The sequence below is a fragment of the Acinonyx jubatus genome, chromosome C2 (genome assembly GCF_027475565.1).
Source record: "Acinonyx jubatus isolate Ajub_Pintada_27869175 chromosome C2, VMU_Ajub_asm_v1.0, whole genome shotgun sequence".
Classification (NCBI taxonomy): domain Eukaryota; kingdom Metazoa; phylum Chordata; class Mammalia; order Carnivora; family Felidae; genus Acinonyx; species Acinonyx jubatus.
In genome coordinates this window covers 108,263,242-108,284,000 of record NC_069384.1, presented here as the reverse complement: position 1 = coordinate 108,284,000, position 20,759 = coordinate 108,263,242, and the positions used below count along the sequence as shown (strand labels likewise).

The 20,759-nt window shown below is 35.6% G+C and overlaps 1 long non-coding RNA gene across 3 annotated transcripts in view; it reads left to right on the top strand.

Annotated features, from left to right (window-relative positions):
• LOC106974863 (uncharacterized) overlaps positions 1–20,759 on the top strand; it is a 342,416-nt gene that overhangs the window by 180,459 nt on the left and 141,198 nt on the right. The gene's annotated exons all lie outside the window — the stretch shown is intronic.

Below are 20,759 nucleotides of genomic sequence, written 5' to 3'. Positions count from 1 at the left end.
CTCAATTATATCCTCTCTATCACCTATCCAACTCAGTGTAAGTCACTTTTCTGCTTAAATTCTCCTTGTTCTATTTCTGCCTTAGCTCAGGCTCTTAGAGTTTCTTTCACAGACTACTTATTATTGTTCTTACTGGTCTTGAGGCTGTCAACTTAACTTCCTCCAAGCCATCCATCTAATGCATTTTATACCTCCAAAATCTACACATTATTCATAAAAAATATTTATTGAGTTAATGAGTGAATGAAGTTTTTTTTTTTTTTGAAAAGCAAAAAGTGCTAGAAAATAGGAGCTAATACATTTTAACCGAGTTGAAATCTCAATTCTCTTTAGACTCTTCTATAGGGGTGCCTGGGTATCTCAGTCACTTGAGCGTCTGACTCTTGATTTCAGCTCAGGCAATGATCCCAGAGTTGTGGGACTGAGTGCCACGTCCAGCCCCACATTGAGCATGGAGTCTGCTTAAGACTCTGCTCTCTGCTCCTGTCTCTCTCTGCTCCTCTCCCCTACTCATGCTCTCTCTCTCTCTCAAATTAAAAAAAAAAAAGTAACTGTTCTATAAAAATTTATAGATGAGACCAAACAAAAGTAATTTTAATATTTATTCTTTTTGTGTACTTAATACCATCTATCATGGGTAGAAGGTTACTTTCTCACAGTAATCTTAAAGAAATACATAACTATTACATGAGGGTGTAATATGGAAGGGGATCTAGATAAGGGGATACAAATGGTTGTCTTAAGGCAAGAGGAAGTAAGGAAGAACATCAGAGAAGTTCTGTCAAAGTAATTACATATCTCACCCCAAATTTCTGGCATCATCTTAGAGTTTGTAAGACAAGGAGTTGTGATGGGAGGCAGCCAAATTATGTCCTCTTTATCTAGCCATTGCAGGATGGTGAGGAGCTTCTGGTACAAACTACCGTGCTGCAAGCCAATATCTGTGATAATACACACAATAGTCTTTTGATGACTGCTAATGGCTGATTTTTAAAAAAATGTTTATTTATTTATTTTGAGAGAGAGAGAACATGCATGCACAGGTGGGGAAGGGGCAGAGAGTGAGAGAGAGAGAATCCTGACAGAGAGAGTCCCAAGCAGACTCCATGCTGTCAGCACAGAGCCTGATGTGGGGTCAGTCTCATAAATCATGAGATTGTGACCTGAGCTGAAATCAAGAGTTGGACACTTAACTAACTGAGCCACCAGGCTCCCAATGGCTGATGGTTTAAGAGAATGTATTAAACAATAAATGTAGACATTTCTAGACACTTAACATTATGAATGGAGAAGGCCCAAGAAGACAACATAAACTCTAAAATGGTATACCTGGATCATTTTAAGAGTTTATTGAAAAGCAGGATCAGGACAAAGGTAAGAGGAAGGAAAATATCAAAACTGATCTTTATTTAAAAACAAATTTTTCATCCATAAAATTTCTTAACCAGTCAAGTAGATTTTTATTTTTCCTGTTATTTTACATACTCCTTTTCTTTGTGTGAGATGCCCAGAGATAATTTGATTTTTATATACTGAGAGTTTTATTTTTATACCACAGAGAATGCTCCAAAAAGCAATAGGAGGTAGATTATTAATTTGGTCTCTAAATCTTTATAAATATGGTGGATTTTAGAATGCTTAGGCCAGTAAACCACCATAGTAGAGTAGTGAATTTGGAGTAAAGAAACATAATGATTTGGGGCACCTGGGTGGCTCAATTGGTTGAATGTCCAACTCTACGTTTTGGCTCAGGTCATGATCTCATGGTTTCTTGAGTTCAAACCCCACATCAGGCTCTGTGCTGACAGTGAGGAGCCTGCTTGGGATTCTCTCCCTCACTCTCTTCCCCTCCCCTGCTCATGCTGTCTCTGTCTCTCTCAAAATAAATAAATAAACCTAAAAAGAAGAAACATAATAATTTATTTCCATAAAATTAATATTTGTTCATTCATTGATGATGAATGATATATATATCATTCTTTATATATATATGTATGTGTATATGTGTGTGTGTGTATATATATATATATATATATATAGAGAGAGAGAGAGAGAGAGAGAGAGAGAGAGAGAGAGAAATAAATATGCATCAGATAGTGTTATTTATGGAGGCATATTATAGCAGTGAATAAAACAAAGTCCCTGCCCTCAGTAAGCTTACATTCTGGAAACGGATTTTGACAATAAAGAAATAAGTAAATATTGGTTGTACTGTCAGATAGTTATGGGTGTTACAATGAAAAATAAGCTAGGTTCTGAGATAAAGAGTAAAAGGGGAGTTATTTGGAATGGAGTTGACATAATTCCCAATGGAACGTCAAAGACCATTTAAAATTCTCTTAAGTATTTTAATCTACATATGTTGAAGGAGTATCATTTGGACAGTGGCACTGTATATTGGCATCTGTATAAAAATGGGACACCTTATAGTGTGCATTCCTTTTTTTAATTCCATTATAATTAATGTACAGTGTTATATTAATTTCAGGTATACAACATAGAGATTCAAAAAGTCTGTACATTTCTCAGTGCTCATCACGATAAGTGTACCCTTAATCCCCTTCACCTATTTTACTCATATCCTCACCCACCTCCCCTCTGGTACCATCAGTTTGTTCTCTATAGTTAAGAGTCTGGTTTTTTTTCTTTTTGTTTTTTTGTTTGTTTGTTTTTGTCTCTTTTTTTCTTTGTTCATTTGGTTTGTTCCTTAAATCCCACGTATGAGTGAGATCATATGATATTTGTCTTTCTCTGATTGACTTCTTTCACTTAGCAGCATTATACCCTCTAGATCCATCGATGTTGCAAATGGCAAGATTTCATTTTTTATGGCTAAGTAATACTTCATTATATATTCCATTATACATGCAATGTGTATACATCACCTCTTCTTTATCTATTCATCTATCAACGAACACTCGGTTTTCTTCCATATCTTGGCTATTGTAAATAATGCTGCAATAAACACAGCATGTATAAAATGCTGCATATATCTTTTTGAATTAGTGTTTTGTGTTCTTTGGATAAATACCTGGTAGTTGAATTGCTGGAGCATAGGATGATTCAATTTTTAATATTTTGAGAAATCTCAATACTGTTTTCCACAGTGGCTGCACCAGCTTGCATTCCCATGAACAGTGCATGAAAGTTCCTTTTTCTCCACATCCTTACCAACACTTGTTTGTCCTTATGTTTTTGATTTTAGCCACTCTGACAGATGTGAGGTGATATCTCATTGTGGTTTTGATTTGCATTTCCCTGATGATGAGTGATGTTTAGTATCTTTTCATGTGTCTGTTGGCCATCTGATCTGTATATCTTTTGTGGAAAAATGTCTGTTCATGCCTCCTGCCCATTTTTAATTGGATTATTTGTTTTCTTGATGTTGAGTTGTATAAATCTTTATACATTTTGGATACTAACCCCTTATCAGATATATCATTTGCAAATATTTTCTCCCATTCTGTAAATTGTCCTTTTGTTTTGTTAATTATGTCCTTTGCTGTGCAGAAGATTTTGATTTTGATGTCCCAATAGTTTTTTGTTTTTGTTTTTGTTTTTGTTTCCATGCTTCAGTAGATGTAGCTAGAAAAATGTTGCTACAGCTGATATCAGAGAAATTATTGCCTGTGCTCTCTTCTAGGATATTTATGGTGTTTCATATATGGCCTTTATTATGTTGAGGTATGTTCCCTCTAAACCTACTTTGTTGAAGGTTTTTTATCATGAATGGATATTACACTTGGTCAAATGCTTTTTCTGCATCTATTGATATAATCATGTTTTATATCCTTTCTCTTATTGATGTGCTATATCATGTTGGTTGACTTGCAAATATCAAACCACCCTTGCATCCAAGGAATAAATCTCACTTCATGGTGGCAACTGATTTTTTTAATGTATTGTTGGATTTGATTTACTGATATTTGGTCGAGGATTTTTGCATCCTTGTTCATCAGAGATATTGGCCTGTGGTTCTCTTTTGTTATAATGTCTTTATTTGGTTTTAGTATCAGGGTAATAATACTGGCCTCATAGAATGAATTTGGAGAAGTATAGATATTAACTCTTCTTTAAATGTTTGGTAAAATTCCCCTGTGAAGCCAGCTGGTCCTGGACTTTTGTTTGTTCAGAGTTTTTAATTACTCATTCAATTTCATTGATGGTAATCAGTCTGTTCAAATTTTCTATTTCTTCCTGATTGATTTTTGGGAGGTTATATGTTTCTAGGAATTTATCCATTTCTTTTAGGTTGTCCAATTTGTTGGCATATACTTTTTCATAGTATTCTTTTATAATCCTTTGTATTTCTCTGGTATCCATTATTATTTCTTCTCTTCCATTTCTGATTTTGTTTATTTGAGTCCTCTTTTTGTTATGAGTATAGCTAAAGTTTTATCAATTTTGTTGATTTTTTCCCAAAGAATCAGCTCCTGGTTTCATTGATCCATTTTATTAGTTTTTTGTTTTGCTTTTATTTCATTTTATTTCTGCTCAAATCTTTTTCCCCCTTCTACTAGATAGATACACACCTATCTCTTTAGGTGTGTAAGGTTAGGTTGCTTATGTGAGATTTTTCTTGCTCCTTGAGGTAGACCTCTCTTGCTATAAACTTCCTGCATGGAACAGTGTTTGCTGCATCCCAAAGATTTTGGACCGTTGTGTTTCATTTTCATTTGTCTCCATGTCTATTTTTATTTCCTTTTTGATTTCTTGGTTGACTCATTCATTATTTAGTAGCATGTTATTTAACCTCCATGTATTGGTGTTCTTTCCAGATTTTTTCTTGTGGTTGATTTCTAGTTTCATAACATTGCTGTCAGAAAAGACTCATGGTATCACTTCAGTCTTTTTGAATTTGTTGGGACTTGTTTTGTGACCTAACACTGATCTCTTCTGGAGGATATTCATGTGCATTTGAAAAGAATATGTATTCCTCTTTTAAGATGGAATATTCTGAATATATCTATCAGATTCATCTGGTCCAATGTGTCATTCGAAGCCACTGTTTTCCTTGTGTTTGGATGATCTATGCACTGATGTAAGTGGGATGTTAAAGTCCTTTACTGTTATTGTATTACTATTGATTTCTTCCTTTATGTTTGTGATTAGCTGTTTTATGTATTTGTTTGCTCCCATTTTTGGGTGCATGTTGCATTGTACCCTTTATTAGATATAGTGTCCTACTTTGTCTCTTGTTATAGTCTTTGTTTTAAAGTCTATTTTGTCTGATATAGGTAGTGCTACCTCGGCTTTCTTTTGACATTCATTTGCATGGTAAGTGTTTCTCCATCCCCTCACTTTCAATTTGCAGGTTTCTTTCAGGCTGAAATCAGTCTCCTGTAGGCAGCATATAGAGATGTTGTTGTTTTTTTACTCAGTGTCACTCTATGTCTTTTGATTGGAACTTTTAGTCCATTTACATTCAAAGCAGTTATTGATAGGTATGTACTTATTGCCATTTTGTTACTTGTTTTATGGTTGTTTTTGTAGTTCTCTGTTTCTTTTGCTCTTCTCTCATGGCTTGCTGGCTTTCTTAGTAATACACTTGGATTCCTTTTTAAGTTTTTGATTATCTATTACCAGTTTTTGATTTGTGGTTACCATTAAGTTTTTATTTAACATCTTATGCTTACAGCAGTCTATACTGAATTGATGGTAGCTTAAGTTTGAACCCATTCTAAAAGCACAAAATTTTTAATCTGCTCCCCTCCATGTTTTAGGTATATAATATCATAATTTATATCCCTTTATTTTGTAAATCCCTTGACTGATTTTTATATATATACTTAATTTTACTGCTTTTGTGCTTCCTCCTTTTCTTAGTCCTGCTTATGGTCTTTCCTTTCTATTCAGAGTCTTCTTTAATATTTCTTATAGGACTAGTTTAGTGGTAATTATTTCTTTTTACTTTTGTTTGTCTGGAAAACTATCTCTCCTTCTATCCTGAGTGATAGCCTTGTTGAATATTCTTGCTTGTAGGTTTTTGTTTGTTTGTTTGTTTGTTTGTTTGTTTTCTTTCAGCATTTTGAATATATCATGCCACTCTTTTCTGGTCTGCAAAGCACCTGCTGAAAAATCACAGATAGCCTTATGAGATTTCCCTTGTATGTAACTGTCTCCTTTTCTCTTGTTGCTTTTAAAATTGTCTTTTTATCAGACTTTGGTTTTGCCATTTAAATAACTATGCACCTAAATATGGAGTTCCTTGAGTTGATTTTACTGGGGCTTTCTTGGATCTGGATTTCTGTTTCCTTCTTCAGATTAGGAAAGTTTTCAGGTATTAGTTCTTCCAAAAAATAATTTTCTGCCTCATTTTCTTTCTCTTTTCTTTCTGGGATCTCTATAATGTGAATGTTCTTATGCTTAATGGAGTTGCTGAGTTTCCTTAATCTAGTCTCATTTTATTAGTCTTTTTTCTTTCTAGAGTTAAGCTTAAATGCTCTCCATTATATAATGTGCATTCTAAGGTATTTAGTCTCAGACTTTTTAGATACCTCACTGCTATACTTTCTGACCTAAACATAACATAAGAGGAGTTAAATTTTTTCTTTTTGTCTTGGAAAAGCTCTCAAATTGTTCATAAAAACTGTATAAATTACACACAGTTCTTTGTCATTTTTATTCCTCGTAGCCCAAGGATTAAAGCTAAATGCACCTTCGAGGGCAGAAGGTCTGAGACAAGAAGGACAGTTGTCCCTATTGACTACTTCAGGATGAGGGGCAGCTGAATAGAGAGTTCTAAATCCAATATGCATATTCAGCCTGGCTATATTTTTTTTTATATTTGTAATCATTTAATAGCTATACTGAAGAAGCCATAGGACTCAGTATGGACTCAGTGGACTCAAAGTTGTCCATTTTCCCTTTAATGAACAGTATTATATCCTCCACAGACTCCAGAAGCAGTGCTATTCAATAGAAATATAATGTGAGCCTTATATTTAATTTAAAATTTTCTAGTAGCCACATTTAAAAAGGAAGAAAAAGGTAAAATTAATTTTAATAACATTCTTCATGTAACCCAACATAGCCAAAATATTATCATTTCAGTATGAAATCAATATAAAATTATTGGGATTTTTTTCATAAATCTTTGAAACTTGGTATGTATTTTATACTAGTAGCACATCTCAATTTGAATTAGCTGCATTTAGGGGCGCCTGGGTGTCTTGGTCAATTGAGTGTCCAACTTCAGCCCAGGTCATGATATCATGGTTTGTGAGTTCAAGCCCCATATAAGGCTCTGTGCTGACAGCCTGGAGCCTGCTTCGGATTCTTTGTCTCTCTCTCTCTCTCTCTCTCTCTCTCTCAAAAATAAATAAAACATTTAAAAATATTTTAAAAATTAATTTGAATTAGCCACGTTTCAAGAGCTCAATACCTGCATGTGGCTAATGGCAACCATATTGGACAGCGCAAGGCTAGAAGTCCTTTATGTATTGAAGCAAACTTTGCTTTATTTTATTTTATTTACTGAATATGTTTTGGGCCTCAGAGTTTTTTTTTTTTTAATTTTTTTCATGCATGAACTCACAACAGATATTTTCTGATTATGGAGGACATGGAGATTTACACTATCTATTTTATTTCCTTCTCACTCCTTCAGCTTTTGTCTGACAGAAGCTTATCAGGCTTGTGATTAATTAAACAATAATGATATTGATCAAAAGAATGTGCTTTGCATATCTAAATCATTCAGGGGGCTCAAACACATGAGACCCAAATTTGCAATGGCATTCTAATTGTAAAAGTCAGTCTGGTGCAATTGTTGCAAAAGCAAGCAATGTAAAGGATTCTCATTAGATTAAATTTGAAGGTGAAGTTTTAGGGGCACCTGGGTGGCTCAGTTGGATAAGTGACCAACTCTTGATTTCGGCTTAGGTCATGATCTCACAGTCATGGGATCAAGCCCCATGTCAGGCTCCAAGCTGAGTGTGCAGTCTGCTTGGGATTCTTTCTCTCTCTCTCTCTCTCTCTCTCTCTCTCTCTCTCTCCCTCCCCCCCCCCATTTTCTCTCTCTCTGCCCCTCCCCTGATTGTGCTCTCTCTCTCTCTCTCTCAAACAAATAAAGGTAAAAAAAAAAGTGAAGTTTTAAAAATAACATTAAGCTATCTCATGGAACAAAAAAAGGAGGTGAATAATGAAGAATCAATAACTATATTACCCCACAGACCCTATCTAGACAACTGTAATTTAAAACAACTTAGATTTTAGGGCACCAGGGTGTGTCAGTGGATTAAGTAGCCAACTTTTGATTTTGACTCAGGTCATGATCAGTCCCACGTTGGTCTCTGTGCTGAGCCTGGAGCCTGCTTGAGATTCTCTCTCTTTCTCTCTAAAAATAAATAAAATGAATAAATAAATAAATAAAATGACTTAGCTTTTATAATGTTTTGCTTCTAGGTTCCTTTATTATAAATACCATGGTCCTGATAAAGAAAAAAAAAGAATCTGATTGGCCCAGCTCACACCAGGTGTCCACTGCTGGACCAGTTAGCTAAAGTAAGGATGTGGGGTGATGTAGTAAAAGTCCGAGCTATTGGAAGTCTGTCCCTGTTTTCTACAGACCATTTTCAGAAAAGAAGAATCCTTGTAGGTTAACAATGTACCGCCCTCAAAGGACAAAGAACAATAGGAAATGCTAGTTTAGAAATAGTGTTTGTGTTGCTAAATGCATGCTTTCAATTTTTTTTTTTTTACTATGCCACTATGCCACTAGCCTTTGCCTTTTCATCTGTTTTTGCCAACAACACTAATAAGTGGTGGAATTTTTTGCATTGAAGCTTCGTAGCAATGACTTAGCAATTGACTTAGCACTGAGAAATACTTAGTTTTCTGAAGGTGTTGAACTAATTACACTTCAGAATAGTTTAAGTGACAACTCCATTTAAAAATAGTCGAGAAACAAAGGAACTGGTATAACATAAAGAATAATTAAAAATTTCAGGCTATAACAAATGAAAAATTTGACAGACTATAGCAACAATACAAAGTAAGAATAGCTGATTCTAAAAAAGAGATGCTTGAGATATATTGGCATATAGTCTTACTTCCTCCTTATCCTGCTAAATATTTTCAGTAGAAGTTATACAACCTGACATTAAAATTATATTAATTTGCATATTTTTTTGTTGTCTTCCTACCCCACTTGCATTTAAACCCTATGATAGAACTTGCTGCTTGCTGCCATATTCTCTGTGCCTAAAACAGTGCCTGGCACATTGCAGACACTAAATTATAAATGTTCGTTAAATGAATTTATTGGTGAATGACAGTATTAAACTCTCTCACTACTTTCTTGTTGCTAGGACCAAATAAAAATGATATGTGGAAACTTAGAGCTAAAAATGACCTTGGGGATTATTTCAGTTTTCCTACTTTACAGCTGAAATAATTGAGGCCCTTTGTAAATATACCCTTGATGTAGGAGACTATAAGAAAAAATATAAGGTCAAACACAGAAAGTCACCTACAACTGGATTTCTTTTAAGAATATGAATGTACTGCACTAATGTCAAGTGAATAATAAGGCATCTATTCATTGCCAAGAAAATTATATAACCACTGCTTCTCTGGCTTCAACTCCCCACCACACACAGTCTTGTTCCCAAACCCTGTGACGTACAGAATATAAATATGAAACATAAATATAAAATGTTCATTATTTTTGAATATTTGAAAGTATATTTTGAAATATACTTTACACGGACTCAAAGTACATGTTAAAATATTAAATATACACATCAGTATTTTGTATGCTTGGTTTTGTTCAATCTCACATTTTATGAAGTGTCCAGAAAATCAAGATATGTTATCATGGATCCTGAGCATTAGGCCCATCTGAATAAACCAGGCTAATCTTCCCATTACAAGATGCTTAACTTAATCACATCTTCAAAGTCCCTTTTACTATGTAACATAATATATCTGCAGTTTCCAGAGATTAGGATGTGGCCATCATTGGCAGAGGACATTATACTATATATCTCCATCTCTACTGGACAAAAGTCTACAAGTTAGCCCCTTTCTCTACAGACTTGTAAATAGCTCAGTCAACACAAAGTCAAGGCCACTACTGTATTTAAAGAACACTTAGTAATCTCTCTTTAATGAATTTCTGAGTGTCAGTTAATTTTTCCAACCATTTAGAATCCAGTTATATTTTAGGAGAATGCCGTGAAGGCAAAGGTCACTGAAAACAAAGCAAAATGCATTTTAGAGGGTAAAACTATCACTTTGAAGAGGTGTTATTGCTTTAAGTTACTAAATAATTTTGTTAAAAAGGCCTCATGTGATTATGCTGTATGTTTTGTAGCTACCTTTGTCTTACTATAATTTCAAAAAATATGGTAATTGAGCAAGAAAGAAGAGTAAGCAGTACCTATGTAACCCCATGCCCCATGCCATATGAAAAATTACCAGCATATTACATAGAGAATGCTTATAATAATAGCTCAAAGTCATAAAAAGAGTAATCATAGCAAATATTTTAAGAATACATTCTATATTTGAATTACTTCTTTTAAAAAAGATTAAAAAAACCATTAAGCAGTTGTGATATAAAGCTCCACCATTAATTAAAGGGTTCATTCATAGTCAATTATGGAAGGAAATGTGGTGGTTATTTTAGAAAACTACTATTAAATTTCTAGGAAGTGTGAATTTATTTGTAACCTGGCTTGCAATTTCAGCCTTGATTTAGAATGTTGTTTATTAATTAACATTTAGAACATGAGCCATTTGTTAGATAGAAACTATTTTGGCCACTCTGGAGAACAGTATGGAGATTCCTCTAAAAGTTAAAATGATCCAGCAATTGCACTACTAGGTATTCAACCCAAAGAATACAAAAGTATCGATTCGAAGGGGCACCTGCACCGTGATGCATATAGCAGCATTATCAACAATAGCCAAATTATGGAAGGAGCCCAAATGTCCGTCAACTGATGAATGAATACAGAAATACAGAAGATGTGGTATGTATATATATATATATATATATATATATATATATACACACACACACACACAATGAAATATTACTCAACCAAAAGAATGAGATCTTGCCATTTGCAACAATGTGGATGGAGATAGAACGAACTATACTAAGTGAAGTAAGTCAGTTAGAGAAAGACAAATACCATATGATTTCACTTAAGGTGGAATTTAAGAAACAAAACAGATGAATGTGGGGGAAGGGGAAAAAAAGAGAGAGAGAGGAAAACCATAAAATATACTCTTAATTATAGAGAACAAACTGAGTGTTGCTGGAGGGGAAGTGGGCAGTGGGGACAGGCTAAATGGATGATGGATATTAAGGAGGGTACTTGTTGTGATGAGAACTGGGTGTTATATGTAAATGACAAATCATAAATTCTACTCCTGCAACTAATATTACACTATATGTTAACTAACTAGACTTTAAATAAAAACTTGAAATAAAAAAATAAATAAATCTATAATGCAAAAAAAACCCCTATTTTGTATATACACACATAAATATTTTAAAATTTAAATTAAGTGATTATGAAAAAGTCAGTATTTTATAGTAAGGTTTTATGGATGATAACAATAAAAATCTCACAGGATAGCAGTATATCCTATTACTTTTCATGTATGTTGTTGGTTTACTCCATTCATTGGTTTTTTTTTTTAACATTTATTTATTTATGAGAGATAGAGAGACAGGGCACAGGTGGGGAGAGGCAGAAAGAGGAGGAGACAGATTCTGAAGCAGGCTTCAGGCTCTGAGCTCTGAGCTTCAGCACAGACCCAAAGCAGGGCTTGAACTCACAAACCATGAGATCATGACTTGAGCTAAAGTCAGGCACTCAACCAACTGAGCCACCAAGACACCCCTATTCCATTCATTGTTAATGCCAGTCTTGAGGATCCTGCTACATGTTGCATCTACTTATTTATTAATAGTTTTTAGCTCATGCTTCTTCTACTGGTCTCAAGTCTGAGCTTTGCTGCTTTCTCTGATTCTGCTGGAAATGACAGGTAGGCAGCAGCATAGGTTGGATAGCACGAGGAGTCAATGGAACTAGTCTCTTTCTTTTTATGATCTTACTTAATCCAAAATATAGGACCAGGCTCCCAGCCTTCAAGCATGCTGCTAGAGCTCTTATTAATGGCTGCTGAGTATCAGCCACTTTAAATCCCACCGACATTTATACAGTAAGTAGCTTGTTATCAGTGTAAATGTTCTGGGAGCTCTGAAGTAAGTACACAGCACACTGGGTTTACAGGCATTTCTTGGTTGCAGTTGATGAATATTTAATCTTATTGAGCACTTGGAAAAAAATGTAAAAGCTTTGCTAAAAATCCAGTTTTAACAATTAGGGCTTCTCGTACATTCTTGTTCTGAAAGTCTTTGAGTTTATCATATTTAATGACTAATGAGGGAAAATAGGTTTTAAGTCTGTTAGCGGAAATTACTTGGGATTTTTTTTTTTTTTTGGAGGGCGGTGAACAATAGTATAATTGCCCTTATCCCCTGTGGAAACAAGAGCCTCTTGGGTCTTATATTGGCAACTGGAAGAAAACACTGTAATGCTCTTATTTTGTTCCCAAAGCTCTGGTAGTGATGGGAATGGACTTTGTTATAAACAGACCGAATGACATCTCTTTTAATCATCACAATTCTTCTTCTTACAAAAATCTTATAAATCTATTAGTCAGAATTACCAAAATGGTGAACATGTAACTGTAAAGATATTTTATAGAGTGAAGGTGGGAAGGAAGCGCTTTCACTTTTTTTCCTCTCCTCCAAAATATCCCTGAGTATTTGTCCAGTTCAACCACATGAATGTGTATGCAGTAATTTTCCTCTTCTCTGTTTTACATTTCATTTCTCTTTATTCTGGTTCTTTAATCAAGTGATCATTTCCAAATATCCTGTCTTTTTCAATGACACTTGGAATAATCTTACCCATTTAGTTCTTTATGTCATGCTCTGTTCTCATTTAAAGAATAAATAACATTGAGAATGAAATAAATGCTTTTCAATAGTTTTAAGAAATGAAAAAGAAATTGAAAGAAAGAAAACTTAAGGAAATGACGACTTAGGTGATCTGATACTTATCTGTCACGTTAACATTCGGTCTGTTGTGTTGGGATGATTATTTCCCTTGTTCTTTAAAAATATTTGAAGATTGGAGAACTAGGAGATCCTGAAAGCACTGACTGGACAGAACTGGTCCCATTCTTGATCTTGTTCTGAATTTGCACACGTTGCATCCTACAACTTCTAAATCTTTTCTCAAAATGAGTAAGAAATGAAAGTTCTGGAGCTTCCAAATGGGAAAGCAAAAAGAAAGCTAAAGACTCTCTGATTATAATCTTCATAATCACTATTATTTTATGATGCATTAAACATTTCACCTTCCCATTCAATAAATCTTTTCCAAGAAAAATAATTATTGTGGAACAGATGGCCTCAGGCTTTGGACAAGATTTGCTGGAAACCAATAGGGACTTCAAGGGACAGTTCACCCCAAATAAATATTGTTTCTTGAAATCATTTCTGGGGACAAAAGACGTATGTTATGCCAAGAGATATGACGCATCTTCTCAGTTCTATTCATATCAGTGTTGTTCCTACATACTAGGACAAAACTATAAATAAGGATTTTTTTGTTTTATTTTGTTTTTATTTCTCATTGTTTAAGGCCACAACCTTTCACAGCTTGATATAAATCAAGACCCATATAATAGTGACATTAAGGCCAGTAAAATCAGTCATCTAACAGGGCCATTTCTCTGGACTTCCTTGCCACCCAATGGCCAATTATTACTCATCAAATAAAACTTCCCACTTGCTAAATCATTTTCTGTGAGAAGAGAACAAAAAAAAAAAGGTTAAAGCAAAATAATAGAAGATACAATTGTTAGTAAAAGAAAAGCTTACATAAACTAGCTTAAATTAAAAAAAAATCTCAATAGATACAGAAAACAGTATTTGGCAAAATCTAACACCCTTTCATGACAAAAACTCTAAAAAGTTGGAAAAGAAGGGAATTCCCTCAACAAGGTAAAGACATTGATGAAAATATGAAAAACTCACAGCTAACATTCAATAGTGAAAAACTAAAAGCTTACTCTCATATATCAGGAACAAGACAAGGGTGCTCATTTTTGCTACTGCTTCAGACATCATTCTGGAAGTCATAGCCAGAGAAGTTAAGCAAGAAAAAGAAATTATGCATATCTAAATTGAAATGGAAGAAGTAAAATTATGTCTATTCACAGAGAGCATGATTCTATATATAGGACATCCCAAAGAATCAACCAAAAAAATTATTAATGCTAGTAGGCAGGTTCAACAAAGTAGAAGGGCACAAGATAAATGTACAAAACTCCTTTCTGTTTTATGCACCAGGAAAAAAAGACATTCTAAAGAAAATTAAGAAAACAATTTCATATATAATAAGAGAAAATAAAATACCTGAGAATAAATTAAAACCAAGGAGGTGAAAGTCTTATATATTGAAAACTACAAAATATTTCTGAAAGAACTTAAAAAGACCTAATTAAATTGAAAGACATCTCAAGTTCATGGATTGGAAGACAATGTTGTTAATATAACAATACCTTGCCAAATGATATACAGATTCAATGCATTCTTTACCAAAATTCCAATGATCTTTTTAGCAGAAATGGAGAAACTGGTCCTCAGATCTATATTAAATTTCAGGGGGTCCAAAATAGCCAAAACGATATTGAAAAATAAAAACAAAGTTAGAGGACTCGTGCTTCCTAATTTCAAAACTTAATTAAAAAGCTATAGTAATCAAAACAGTAATGTACTGGCATCAGGATAGATATGTGGATCAAGGAGTAGAATTGAGAGTCCAGATATAAACCCAAACATCTCTGGTCAATTGATTTTCAACAAAGGTGACAACACCATTCAGTGGGGAAGGAATAGTTTCTTCAACAAATGGTGCTGGATAGACAACTGAATAACCACATAGAAAAGAATGAGGGTGGACTCCCACTTCACTCCATATATAAATGTTACAACCTAATATAAGAGCTATAACTATAAAACTATTATGATAAAATGTAGGAATAAATTCTCATGACCTCAGATTTGGTAATAGATTTTTTGGTATCAAAAGTATGGACAACAAAAGAAAATATACAAATGGAACTTCATAAATTTTAAAAGCTTTTGTTCCTCAAATAACACTATCAAGAAAATTTTAAGATAATCTGCATTGCAAATTATATCTCTGATAAGGGTTTAGTATCCAGAATATATAAAGAACTCCTGTAATTCACCAGCAAAAAGATAGCCCATTTAACAAATGAACACTGGTTTTGACATTTCTCCAAAGATATACAAATGTCTGACAAGTACATGAATATGTTTAATTTCATTGGTTATTAAGGAAATCAAAACCACAATAATTTTTTAAACCATAATAATTTTTTAAAAATCAGACAATAACAAGTGTTAATGAGGTTATAGAGAAATAGGAACTCTTGGATACTACTGATGAGGATGTAAAATAGTGCAGCCACTGTGAAAAACAGTTTGGTGGTTTCTGAAATGTTAAATGCTACCATATGACACAGCAATTCCACTCTTAGGCATGTACCTGAGAGAAATGACAATGTATGTCCACACAGAAACTGATACATAAACGTTTATGGCAGCATTATTCACAAAAGCCAAAAGGTAGAAACAATTCATATGTCTACCCTTAGATGAATGGATAAACAATGCTGTATATGCATGTAATGGAATATTATTCCAATGTAAAAAAGAATGAAGAACTGATACATACTACAGCTTGGATGAACCTCAGAAACATTACGTTAAGTGAAAGAAAGCAGACACAAAAAGGGCACATATTGTATGATTCGTTTTATATCTCTTATATCCAGAAGAGACAAATTCATACAGACAGAAAGGAGATTAGTGGTTGCCAGGGGATGGGGGAGTAGGAGGAATAGGAAATGATCACTTACAGTATGAGATATTCTTCAGGGGTGTATTAGTCAGAGCTCTGCAGAGAAACAGAAGGACTAATGTGTGTATACAAACAGAAAGATATTTATTTTAAGAAACTAACTCAGATGATTACAGAGGCTGGCAAGTACAAAATCTGCAAGGTGGGTCAGCAGGCTGAAAACTCAGGGATGTATCAGTGTTGTAATTTAAGTGTGAAGGCTGTCTGCTGCCAGAATTCCCTCTTGCTCAGGGAGGTCAATCTTTTGTTCTGTTCAGGACAACAACTGATTGGATGTGGGCTGTCCCACATAATGGAAAGCAATCTCCCTTACTCAAAGTACTGATTTAAATGTTAATCTTACCCCAAAATACTTTTATAGAAACATACAGAATAATATATGACCAAATATCTGGGAATCATGGCCCACCCAAGATGACACATAAAATTAACCGTCACATGGGGTGATGAATAAGTTTTGAAACTACAGAGAGGTAGTAGCTGTACAACATTGTGAATGCACTAAAATACCACTGAACTGCACGCTTTAAAATGGTTACTTGCATGTTGTATGCGTTTCACCTCCCTTTCAAAACAAAACAAAATAATAAAAGAGCACATTACATTGTGTTTCCCTAATGACTAATGTTATTTATCATCCATGTATCCTCTTCATGGTTTTCCTTTCCATTTCTAAGTGGAGTTTTAGGAGTTCATTATACATTCTCAGTACAAGGCCTTTGTTAGATATCTGGCTTGCAAATATTTTCTTCAGCCTGCAGCTTGTTTTTTCATTCTCTTTACATAGCCTTTCACAGAGCATAAGTTTTTCATTTTGATGAGGTGCAAACTATCAATTTTTCCTTTTATGTATTGTGTTTTTGGTATCATGAAGCAGTTTTTCATGTTAAGTGTATAAATTCTTTACAATTTTCTGGAAAATTGAAAAATCCATGTGAGAGATCCAGGGGAAGATGGCGGCACAGGAGGACACTGGGCTCACCTCATCCTGCTGACCACTTAGATTTCACCCACACCTGCCTAAATAACCCAGAAAACCGCCAGAAGACTAGCAGAACAGACTCTCAGGAGCCCAGTGTAGACAAGAGGCCCATGGAAGAGGGTAGGAAGGGTGGAGAGGTGGTGCGTGCTACACAGACTGGCAGGAGGGAGCCGGGGCAGTGGAGGGGCAGCCCGCCCGGCAAGGCGGAGCCCCCAAGTCTGGCTTGCAAAAGGGGAGGGGCCGGATTCCGTGAGTTCTGACAGCCAGCAGGACTTAACATCTGGAATGTTATAAGTCAACAGCTCTGCTCCGAGAGTGGAGGGTGAGAGGACACTGGGAGGGAGTGGTATTGAGCCCAGGAAGACAGAGCTCAGCTCGTCAGGGAACAAAGGCACTGGCAAGCGCCATCTCCCTCTCCCATCCCCCAGCCAAAGTCCCAAAGGGAACCAGTTCCCATCACCGAACTTGCTTGCACCGTGCAAACACACAATGCTGTGCTTCTGTGGATCCATCCCTCTGACCTGGTGCTGCAGGGCCCCTCCCATAGGGGACCACGGATGGCAAAGCAAGCTAATCCTGCCCCTCCCACCCCTGTGTACCTTGCAGATCCACCCCGGTTAATATGCCAGATCCCATCGAAGCAGTACCAGAAGCCTGGCAGTGTGCAAGTAGCCCAGACAGGGGCCACACCACTCCACAGTGAGTCCTGCCCCTGCAAGAGGGGAAGATAAGGTACACACCAGTCTGACTGTGGCCCCAGTGGTGGACTGGGGGCAGATATCGGGTCTGACTGCGGCCCTGCCCACCAACACAAGTTACTCAGACAGCACAGGGGAAGTGCCCTGCAGTTCTGAGCCACCCCAGGGACTACCCAAAATGAGGAAATGGAAGAATTCTCCTCAAAAGAAATTCCAGGAAGTAGTGACAGCTAACAAAATGATCAAAAACGAGTTAAGCAATATAACAGAACAAGAATTTAGAATAATAGTCATAAAATTAATCTCTGGGCTTGAAAAAACTATAGAGGACAGCAGAGAATGTATTGCTACAGAGATCAAGGGACTAAGAAATAGTCATGAAGAGCTAAAAATTGCTATAAATGCGGTGCAAAATAAAATGGAGGCGACCACAGCTCGGATTGAAGAGGCAGAGGAGAGAATAGGTGAATTAGAAGATAAAATTATGGAAAAAGAGGAAGCTGAGTAAAGAGACATAAAAAAATCCAGGAGTATGAGGGGAGAATTAGAGAAATAAGTGATGCAATCACAAGGAACAATATCCGTATAATAGGAATTCCAGAAGAGGAAGAGAGACAGAAAGGGGCTGAAGGTGTACTTGAACAAATCATAGTTGAGAACTTCCCTGATCTGGGGAAGGAAAAAGGCATTGAAATCCAAGAGGCACAGAGAACTCCCTTCAGACGTAACTTGAATCGATCTTCTGCATGACATATCATAGTGAAAGTGGCAAAATACAAGGATAAAGAGAAAATTCTGAAAGCACCTAGGGATAAACATGCTGTAACTTATAAAGGGAGACCCATAAGACTAGTGGCAGACCTACCTACTGAAACTTGGCAGGCCAGAAAGGAATGGTAGGAAATCTCCAATGTGATGAACAGAAAAAATATGCAGCCAAGAATCCTTTATCCAGCAAGTCTGTCATTCAGAATAGAAGGAGAGATAAAGGTCTTCCCAAACAAACAAAAACTGAAGGAATTCATCACCACTAAACCAGCCCTACAAGAGATCCTGAGCGGGATTCTGTGAGTGAAATGTTGCAAGGACCACAAAGTACCAGAGACATCACTACAAGCATGAAACCTACAGACATCACAATGACTCTAAACCCATATCTTTCTATAGTAACACTGAATGTAAATGGACTAAATGCTCCAACCAAAAGACATAGGATATCAGAATGGATAAAAAAACAAGACCCATCTATTTGCTGTCTATAAGAGACTCATTTTAGACCTGAGGACACCTTCAGATTGAAAGTGAGGGGATGGAGAACTATCTATCATGCTTCTGGAAGTCAAAAGAAAGGTGGAGTAGCCATACTTATATCAGACAAACTAGACTTTAAATTAAAACCTGTAACAAGAGATGAAGAAGGGCATTACATAATAATTACAGGGTCTATCCATCAGGAAGAGCTAACAATTATAAATGTCTATGCACCGAATACGGGAGCCCCCAAATATATAAAACAATTAATCACAAACATAAGCAACCTTATTGATAAGAATGTGGTAATTGCAGGGGACTTTAATACTCCACTTACAACAATGGATAGATCATCTAGACCCAGGATCAATAAAGAAACAAGGGCCCTGAATGATACATTGGATCAGATGGACTTGACAGATGTATTTAGAACTCTGCATCCCAAAGGAACAGAATATACTTTCATCTCGAGTGCATATGGAACATTCTCTAAGACAGATCACATACTTGGTCACAAAACAGCCGTTAATAAATATAAAAGAATTGAGACCATACCATGCACACTTTCGGACCACAATGCTATAAAACTTAAAATCAACCACAGGAAAAAGTCTGGAAAACCTCCAAAAGCATGGAGGTTAAAGAACACCCTACTAAAGAATGAATGGGTCAACCAGGCAATTAGAGAAGAAATTAAAAAATATACAGAAACAAATGAAAATGAAAATGCAACCATCCAAATGCTTTGGAATGCAGCAAAGGCAGTCCTGAGAGGAAAATACATTGCAATCCAGGCCTATCTCAAGAAACAAGAAAAATCCCAAATACAAAATCTAACAGCACACCTAAAGGAAATAGAAACAGAACAGCAAAGACACCCCAAATCCAGCAGAAGAAGAGAAATAATAAAGATCAGAGCAGAAATAAACAATATAGAATAAAAAAAAAAACCTGTAGAGCAGATCAATGAAACGAAGAGTTGGTTTTTTGAAAAAATAAACAAAATTGATAAACCTCTAGCCAGGCTTCTCAAAAAGAAAAGGAAAATGACCCAAATAGATAAAATCATGAATGAAAATGGAATTATTACAACCAATCCCACAGTAATACATGCAGTTATCAGGGAATACTATGAAAAATTATATGCCAACAAACTGGACAACCTGGAAGAAATGGACAAATTCCTAAGCACCCACCCACTTCCAAAACTCAAACAGGAAGAAATAGAAAACTTGAACAGACCCATAACCAGAGAAGAAATTGAATCAGTTATCAAAAATCTCCCAACAAATAAGAGTCCAGGACCAGATGGCTTCCCTGGGGAAGTCTACCAGACATTTAAAGCAGAGATAATACCTATCCTTCTCAAGCTGTTCCAAAAAATAGAAAGGGAAGGAAAACTTCCAGACTCATTCTATGAAGCCAGCATTACTTTGATTCCTAAACCAGACAGAGACTCAGCAAAAAAAAGAGAACTACAGGCCAATATCCCTGATGAATATGGATGCAAAATTCTCAATAAGATAGTAGCAAGTCGAATTCAACAGCATATAAAAAGAATTATTCACCATGATCAAGTGGGATTCATTCCTGGGCTGCAGGGCTGGTTCAACATTCGCAAATCAATCAATATGATACATCACATTAATAAAAGAAAAGATAAGAACCATATGATCCTGTCAATCGATGCAGAAAAAGCATTTGACAAAATTCAGCATCGTTTCTTAATAAAAACCCTTGAGAAAGTCGGGATAGAAGGAACATACTTAAACATCATAAAAGCCATTTATGAAAAGCGCACAGCTAATATCATCCTCAATGGGGAAAAACTGAGAGCTTTCC